General features: G+C 29.6%; 1 protein-coding gene across 1 annotated transcript in view; it reads left to right on the top strand.

Moving 5' to 3' along the window:
- Window positions 1-10085, top strand: part of LOC150099003 (homeobox protein abdominal-A homolog) — a 101006-nt gene that overhangs the window by 10088 nt on the left and 80833 nt on the right. The gene's annotated exons all lie outside the window — the stretch shown is intronic.

Consider the following 10085-nt stretch of genomic DNA (forward strand, 5'->3'; position numbering starts at 1 on the left):
ATTTTCCTGGGTGTATTTTCTTTCTATTGAATCAATTACATGCTATTCTGTTCAGTTCATGCTATTTTATTATGTTCAGACCTTCAGTTGTTCGCCATTGGCTTAAAACATCCAGTCGTTTTTTTTTCTTTTCTTTCTTCCTTCTTGTTTCTTTTTTTTCTCTTCTCTGATTATTATTAAATGCACAGTTAACACAGTTATGGCCATTAATAACAGATGCAATATGCCGTGTATTTTTTTTTTCGAAAATTTAGAACCTGAAATTATTTTTAAAATGAAACTATTGTTAAAATTATGCTGGGAGGGTAATGGATGGCAATGCTGTAGCCAATGAAGAACTAACTGAGGCTCGGCTATTGCTGTTACCTTCCTGCCATGATCAGAGCTTTAATAGCTCAATAACGCCTTATACTTAGACTGTCCTCTACAGATAACGGGGAAGATGAAAAGCATTCTTGCTTTGCCCCTTTAAGCCAGTCCTTATAAGGACTATAAAAAAATTTATATTTATACCGATATTGGGTTGGTTGTTAATTACTGCATTATTATTATTTATATTATTGAATCACATTATTGTGGCTATTGAAATTACTATATTTTGTTCGCGTTCGATGTTTCATAAATTAGTTTCCTAATTTGTCTTGCAATAACAAAATCTGTGTAATGTTTCAGTATAAAACATTTAAGTATAAAATTTTTCGACAATCAACATGCAAGAAAATTTACATTTAAAAACAAGTTTAGTGCGTATTCTATTACATTAATATGCATATGATATAAGTGCAGTGATATAATTATTTACAAATTAAGGAACTTCTAATATTTTCAAGCTGAAGTTATGTTTGTAAAGATGCTAATGTATGAAATTTTCGCTTCGTTGCAAATTTCCTTTTCTGAACATTGTCATTATGTTCACAATACATTAAAAACCGTCTAAATTCATATTTTTTTCACCAACTACTTAACAAATATTTAAGCGAAAAAGTAAATTCTTATTTAATAATTGTACTTTATCCGAAGCAGATATTCTGTATAAAAAAAAAAAAATGCTCTTTTTTGCATCCAGCTTATCCATCTATAACTGATATGTTCCTCGAAGAGGTGTACTTAGTAATTATTTAAATATAATTATTTAATTAACTAATTGTGTAGTACTATAACATTACTATGTCATTAACGATACTCTATTATTAGTTTATATCACCAATTCTCTTCTATATAAGTCTGTTATTTATCGAACAGGGGATTCTGAGATATTTTGGTCATTTTTGTATTTACCGTATTACTCTACTCAAAAATTGGTCTTCATCTGAGTCTTTTTCCTGTCTTCTTGGTAACAAGTGTTTTTGCTTTCCACTCCCATTCCGTTTAAGTGGCCATGGCTGCTTAGATCAAGTCGGCTTATACATTACTAAATGCTAACAATTGTCCTTCCTAATGTCTTCATTTTTAATACGAATCTGCTATTAATACCATCAATTTTCTCTTCAAATTTCTCTCAGAAATCTCGTGTCTAGACACTTTTTTCACTTGTAATCCAATGCTCAGATTAACATGTTAAAATTGATTCAAACACTGCCATGTATACTGCTAGTTTAGTGTTTTGACTAATCTCTCTCTCTCTCTCTCTCTCTGTTTAGGCACACTGAAAAGATGTAAAAATATAATAAAAAGACAAAAAATATACAAAATAATATAACATCATCACATCCTTAAAAATAAATATAAAAATAGAGATGTGTGGAAATGAACATAAGAGAATTAGTGTAGTTATAATGTATTCGTCTCATCATTTTTTTTTTCTCCGTTCGATACTTGCCTGTGGTTTTCTTTTCATAATTTGTAAAATATTCCTATGCTTTCTCCTCTTAAATTTGTAATACTTTGTTTACTATAACCCTGCATGACGTCCTAATTCTTCACATACGCAAAATCTTTCCTGCAATATTTATCATGTTAATTGTGGATCACTTGATTGTTTTCTTTTCTGAACAATGCGTTAAAGTGTCTGCAGTGCATAATGATTGTTTGTCATTATTCACTGAAGACACTTGGAAAAACGGCGAAAAAATACGTACGTTTTCATAAAGAATGAAACAGTTCGAGAAAATGTTTTCGCTCTTTTCTCTCTCAAATATTCCTATAAATCATTTTTTTGTCAAAAAATAAAAATAAATAAATGTTTCAGACGAATATACTACATAAAAAAGTATGTTTTATAGAGGTTCGTTACATTAACTTGAACAGTCCAGGAAATGTGAAATGTATTTTTTTTAGGATATTATCATAAAAACCAAAAACTAATTGGCTTATTTTCTTCCAGTTTCTAGATTCTCGGCTTTTTAATAACACGACTCACCTTAACCAGGAAAAAAAAAAAAACTCATCGATCCAGCCATATGTTATATATGAATATGTACATCAAAAACGTACCAAAACCAGTAAATGTATTGTGAGGGTAAATATCACAAAACATTCCAGTTAATTCTGCAAACCGAAAATAACATTATATTTTTATATATCAGCCGTGCACACGAAAAGGTTGCCAAACATATAACACATCAATAGTAGCTTGTGTGAATAAAGCGCAGATAATAATAACAATTCGTGATATTTTTAGTCGATTTTAACAGTTTGCAATGTTCTTTTTCTTCCTTAAACTGTGAATTATAAATATAAGATCCTTTCCACTTTACTGCAGTATATTTCTGGCTTCAAACATTGAAATTGTCGCTGATTATTTAAGCAGTCAAAATAAATTCAACGATCCAGACTTACTCATGTTTAAATTAGTGTGCATTTCACTAATCACAGATTGTAGTAAGTCATGTGACTGCCTAATAAAGTTACTTTTTTTTTGTGGATCCACTTTGACTCAGCAGATAGTCAATCAAAAATGAAGGAAGTGAAAGTTTTTTTTCAGTAATTACTAATTAACTGTGTCCACATTTCTCTACAAATAATTCAATAAATAGAAATGATAAATGTCTGGCCAAGTAAAACATTTACACTTACATTTAAGGTTATTATGAACTGTAGAGGTTTTACTATTAACCTTTATTATAGGCTTTACTATTTCAAATATATTTTTTTTCTTTTTAAAGCAGTGTAATCAGAAAAACTGATTCACATTTTGCAACTCGCAACAGATAATGTATTGTCACTATATCCATCTATCTGATATATTAAGCAAATGGATTTTTTTTTTTTTTATTTGCACAAAATAAGTTGCAGTTGTATTGAGGTTAAAATGTTGTAGTCGATGCACAGGGATGTGGTGAGTGAGGAACTGTCTGGTTTGTGACCCCAATATTGTTGTTAACACTAACTAATATAGTTGTTTTATTTGCTGCAAATCACCGAACTGTATACCGTCAATTCGTTTCTCAAAATGCTAAAATGACTAAGACGTTTTAATAAATGAAATTTTTGTTTTAAATATTACTCTCTTACGAGGCGACATATTCTGATTTTGTACTGTGATGAGGGATTACAGACAAACGTTTGTAATAAATATAGTGATGCATTTAGTATAATTCAAATCATACTGAAAGGAAAATCAAGTAACATAATAATGTGAGAATAATAATATACCAGTCGAATGTATTATTCTAAACGACCACTACAAAATTATAACGCCATTCCAAAGGATGTAAATAAAAATATTAAAAAGGCAAAAGAATATTCTGTGGCACTACTTGCGAGTTTTTGGATCCATATTGCTTATAATTTGGGACACACTACGAATTGTCAACTTGAATTATTTACGCCTCCACTTTACCGATTCCTGTTTGAAAAGTCCTAGAAAGTTTTTAAAAAATACTATCTCACCAGTTATACATAATGTATTGCCACGAACTGTGAATATAATTTTTTTTTTTTTTGCATATATTTGGTGCTTTTAATACTCTGGCGCTCGCATCCGATCTGACAGATACATGCAAAATGTTTAAGAGATGATAATACATTCTGAGATGAATCTTTTCTGATAGATTTCATGCAATATTACATTACTATTAATTTCAAAAATACTGTACTTATTAGTCCTCATAAGGACTGGCTTAAAGCAGCGAAGTAAGAATGCTTTTCATCTTCCCCGTTATCTGTAGAGGACAGTGTAGGGATAAGGTGTTATTGAACATTAAAGCTCTGATCATGGCAGGAGGGTAACAGCAATAGACGAGCCTCAGTTAGAACTTCATTGGCTACAGCATTACCATCCATTACCCCAATACTCTACTTATTTAGAAATGAAAAAGGTGTTTTATGAAAATAATAAATAATATTTTAATACTTAGTTAAATATGAATTATAAATTATATTCTAATTTCACAATAACTTGCAACAATTAGGTTAAGATATTATTTAAATAAATCTTTCGTTTTCTTTTGTATACTTTATTTTCTGGGGCCGTACAATAGAAAATTAATGTAGCAGTTGATATAACTGATTAATATTTTATTTCAATGGATAGCTACGTAAATAAAGAAACTTCTGATGTTCTTTTGAAGAATATAAATTATTTATAGTATCATATTTTTTTTTTAGTGAATATTTCTTGGACTCCACGCAACGCATGTTTAAGAAGATAAAAATGAATATTTTCAACGTTTTATTTTCAGCTACTATTGTAACTTTATATTCTATTCTCGCGTTTTACAAATTTATATTTTATAACATTTACGAAATATGTTTAAATATCTTGCTATTTATTGGATATTGGATTAAGTCTTTTTAGTCCTTATAAGGACTGGCTTAAAGGGGCGAAGCAAGAATACTTTTCATCTTCCCCGTTATCTGTAGAGGACAGTGTAGGGATAAGCTGTTATTCAGCTATTAAAGCTCTGATCATGGCAGGAGGTAACAGCAATAACCTAGCCTCAGTTAGAACTTCATTAGCTACAGCGTTGCCATCCATTACCCTTTCTTTCTCATAGGCTAGATTAAGTCTTTTAAGTTCTTAAAAGAACTGGGCGATGGACTGAGTCCTTGACTCTTTATCCCGTCATCTGAATGAAGAATCTGTGTGAATGGGGTGTTATTGAGCTAAGGCTCTAATCATGGCTAAGTAACGGCAATAGCCAAGCCTCAGTTAAAACTTCATTAGCTGCAACATTACTATTTGATCCCCATTAAGTCTTTTCAACTTGATTAGCACTAATAAATCTGCATATTTAGAAAAGAAAATGGTGTTCACTTTTAGTATATCGAACATTTCCACAAATAAAATATATTTATAGATATCTATTAATTATTTATTTAATAAGTATACAACTTATTATCGCGACATGTTGTTTCTGTTACAAAATAATAAATTTGTATTCTTTTCCATAAAAAGTGTAGTACGTTCCATAGGAATGTAGTTTATAATAGATTATAAATTATTGCAGTGTAGCAATTTTCTAACTTAACGATATTAGCGCTATCATTTGATACCAATCTAAATGAAGATTTGTAACATGAACTATATTACATGTATTTGCAATATACGTATGCTTAAGGGGAAAAAAATCACTGCATCATTTACGGTGATTTAGAGTACTATTTTTTAAAATATAATTCTATGATTATGGGCTGAATGGTAAATACGGTTGTAATCAGATTCAAATGAAGTTAATAAGTTAATAGATGGTTCTAAGAAGAATTATCTGATTTTTTTAAAGTATTATTTTACTCAAGATATTATGACAAGCCACTAAGATGAAATCTGAATTGAATTGAATTTAATGATAATACTTACCTTGATTGCCATAATAGGAGATTCATTGAACAGTATTCATCTATGGATAGTGTTAAGAACTACAAAAAGATGGTTATTTCTGAAGAAAAAGTCACATAAGACGTGACTACTACTGTTGGGATATCTGTTGCATTCCCCACTAACAAGCGCTAAGTATAGAGAAGTAGGCTTAAACAGTATTAAAGCACATCTGCAATGTGAAATAGTATTTTAGGTTCAATATATCAACAAAGAAGACACTAAACTATTTTAGACCTTTGTTTTCTAAGGCAACTTGCAAACTGATTGCACGCGATGTCTAAATGCACGGTATATTCAACCTGTTCAAATCCAGCTTAAATGTATAAATTATGATTCCAAGGTCCCTTAGAGAAATAATTACAATTTTAAATGGGCGTCACTATCCAGTAATGTATTACTAAGATAGCTGAATTGCTGCCCTTTTCATAGAATAACATTAAACACACCGTAGTCATAAAATGTCTTTATCTCTGTCATAAACACAAAATTACCCCCCCTCCTGCATAGGACATAGTCTACAGTCGACAATCAGCTAGTTTTCGGTAAACGTATCGCGTTCTGTAGCTGTCCGATTGGCATTTTGGATCCGCCCAATTGGACTACTTTTACCACAATGCATGTGACGTCACTGCAGTGTCATTTTCCTTTCTTACAATAGGTATGTCTAGCAAAGTGTAAAATGACATCTGCAAAAAAAGCGTAAGGTTAAGGTAGGGAACTCTTTTTTTATCTGGTCTTGATTAGAATATGTACCATTTCTGTTTATTTTCAGTAATGCTGAAATATGTTGATAATACCTAGTTTAAAAACAATAGGAATTAAAATTGGAAAGTTCTATTTAACATACTATTCTTAGAAGTGTTATGTAATAAAATTAACTAAAATAATAGAAAATTATTTATTTATTGTTTAAATTTTAATATGAAATAAAACTCTTAATACTTTAAAAAAAGTAATAAAATTCTAAATTAGATATGCTTTTTATTTTAACAGTTTTTTAAAAAATACTTTGCAAAATGTAATGTTTTATTGCACACCAAACTGTCTTTTTAATAATCTAAAATAAATTCTTAAAATTCCTTTGTTGGGAATTGTCAGGTTTAATTCTAATATTTGAACTGAAATATATATAAGTATATAGAAATGAATGTTGTTATCTTATTGTGTGTCTACGAAGTACAGTATTCAGATTTGAGTAATTTTATCTATTCAATGATCACAGTAGCCTTGTCTAAACAATCAGCAAAGTGCTTTATCTACGTAATGGGATTCAAAAAATTAAAACCGTTGCACGTTAAGCTCAGTAAAATAAATATTATGACGAATATAATCCTGTTAGTTATATCATTAAATATGCCATGAATAATTTTTGGTAAGAGGCATTCAATATTCACAATTAGCTTGTTTGCCGCCTTGAATGTTGTTGATATTTTAATTAGTCATCACTTCTTGATGTAGTGGGAGATAACACTGGTGTTATGTTTATTAAACAAAAAAAAAAGAGGGGGAGAGGTGTTTTACGTGTAAATTTCATATTTGTTTCATCTCCCGTTTAGTCATTGGCTTGTTTATATTGAAATTTGTCTTCGTTGATTGCTATGCCCGTAAATCAGTAGTATTATGACTGAGTGATTATCCAAGTTGTCTTCATTCATCTCTATTTAGACGTGTGTTTTTGTTTATGGAAGTTTGCCATTTCAGATTTTTTTACGAGCATTTCTTCACAACGTGCCTCTTTGAAGAGGTGTTTTCACTAACGTCATATTTTGAATCTTCGTTTAAAATTAACAGCCGCTATGAAAAAAATCACCTACATACAAATTAGGTTTCTCTTTGAAAATTATCCTTCAGAAGGATTTATTTTTGTAGTAGACATGAATCCGTCTTCACCTGCTGTCATTCCAAGCTTGTTTACTGTTTCAAAAGTGTTCTTCGGGTGATGATAACGAAATGAGCTGTTTCTGTTTATAAATCGCCCAATAATGTGCGAGCTGAAAACATATGCCATAGAAAAGAACTAATCTATATTAGACAACTAAATTATTTGAACTATTTTCTGGTTTTTACCCTATTTTTAATGGGAATCCCACCCATTAAATGTTGTAAACCTGGTATTGTCCACACCAATAAGCGAACCTTCAGCTCTTTTTTATGTGAATCTCACTAAAAGTTGTACATCTATGTTGTATATCTAAACAATAAAAATGTTTATGATGGCGATTGTAGTAATTAATTCTTTGCAAGTTGTATTTACTAGAGTAAGTTCTTTACAGTTCTCTAGTATATTTCTGTTGTTCATGTTTTGCTTACCTCGTCTCTTATTTTTGGTAGCGTAAATTTGAACGCTATATAAAATACATCAATTTATTAAATATTTTATAAAACAAATAAAATAATAAACAATTTTATTTATTTTTACTTCTGACAAGCTCTTAATTTTTTAGTTATAAAATGTATAAATAATTTATTAATTTCATTACTCGTAAAAAGATGGCGCTCTCGACAATAATGTAATCATTGTACTTATGGATTCATTTTCTACATAAAAATAAACAGAAGAAAAAGTTTTCATAAAATAATGTAAATAATGTAAAGATAAGTAGGATAATAAAAATAATTGCCTTAAAAATGAAAAAAAAAAAAAAGAATAAAATTTTGATAAGAAATATCAACACCAAAAATACAATAAGATAAAAATGAATGTAAAATAGCGTTAAAAATAATTGCAGTTTTTTTTTATGATCTTATATTCAGTATACAGTGAAGGACAGGTTTTTTAAGATGCCATACTTGTTTACTTCAGTTTATAATAATCGTGATGCGGTTATTCATTTATTCAATCCTTGTTTCAATGTTTTTTTGCAACTTGACCTGGTCGGTTATATGTATACAGCTAACTTTTAATAAGTTTGGTCACGTCTACAAGCGTAGTTAAAGAATCTACAAGAATAGTTAAACGAATTTTTACGACTTTCAATGAAGAACCTTGTTTAATCATCTTCAAAATCAATGACATAGATAATTTCTTTTCATTGGTGTTGTTGTAGTACTGATTGTTTTAGTCTGATATTAAAGATATTAACATGACATTCCTATTAATCTCTCAGTATCTACTGCCGTGATTCTTATTATGGAAAGTAGTAAAATATCAATTAATGTTTGTAAAAATCCTTTCCTGAATATAAACTAAGCCATTTTTTTTATATTTTTACACACTCTCTGACGATCGCATCTTCAGATAATTTTTACGTTCTTGAAAACAATTCTGAATAATTTTGAACTTTTAATAATTTTAGAATAAAAAAAAAGACTACGTTTTTAATAAAATGGACATAGTAAGATCGAATTTGAAGAACCAAAAATCTTGAGTAGTAAGTTTATTAATAAAAAATTTTAAAAATGCCTAAAATTTTGCGTGACACAGGTACCTAGTAAGGTTTAGCTCGTCCTTGGAAGACTACAGTAAATTAAATGCAATGTTCTTGTAGGAACTACATTTTTTAAGCGCAGGTCGACAACCACAAAACATTCCTCCAATCTATTTAGATAATGAGCAAGAACTCGTCTAATTCTCAGGAATAAAAATATGTGTAGCAATAAAATCTCGTGATTTATGATTGAAATAAATAGTGCGACAGCATATTTATCTATCTGAATGTAATAGGGTAGTGTTTATACAATCAATTAGTTATATTTTGCACAATTAGCAACTGCCATTCACTATCTGTTTAGGTAGTAAGTATGAACTAAGTAATGAAGGGAATTCAACACCTACCGATCACTAGTCAAGTATCATACACTCGCTTGATAACAGGCAGTGATTCATAGCCACGAGCCGTCAATTATTTTTGATTGGTTGCCATTTTTATCGTATATGAAGCACAGTAGAGCCAGTTATGCACTGTTCGCAATGTTTCTAACAACTTAAAATGCATGCAATAAACTGCAACCAGAATAGCCAAACTACGTGAAAACAGTTATTTGTAGATGTCAAAAAAAAAAAAAAATAAATAAATAATTAAAAATAAAATATAATAATAAATTAATAAAACTGTAGAAAATTTCACTATCTAATAATGGGCTACAGTTAGGAAAATGAATTCAGCTTCTGTTTTTCGTTGGTATTTTAGCGTAGAATGAAAGGTTAAATTGTGTCTACACTGATCTTCCTTCTTGTCGTGCATCTATACAATGTCTGAAACACAGATGGTCTCGGTAATGAATACTTTTTTGCGTATTTTTAAACAAATATAAGACTTTGTTCAATTTAAGAATATTTTATTTTTATATATGCTGCGAATAATCGCCTTCACATCTAGGTATA

The sequence above is a fragment of the Typopeltis vanoorti genome, chromosome 15 (assembly GCF_054136105.1).
Source record: "Typopeltis vanoorti isolate ZY-2024b chromosome 15, IOZ_Tvanoo_1.0, whole genome shotgun sequence".
NCBI classification, from domain to species: Eukaryota; Metazoa; Arthropoda; class Arachnida; order Uropygi; family Thelyphonidae; genus Typopeltis; species Typopeltis vanoorti.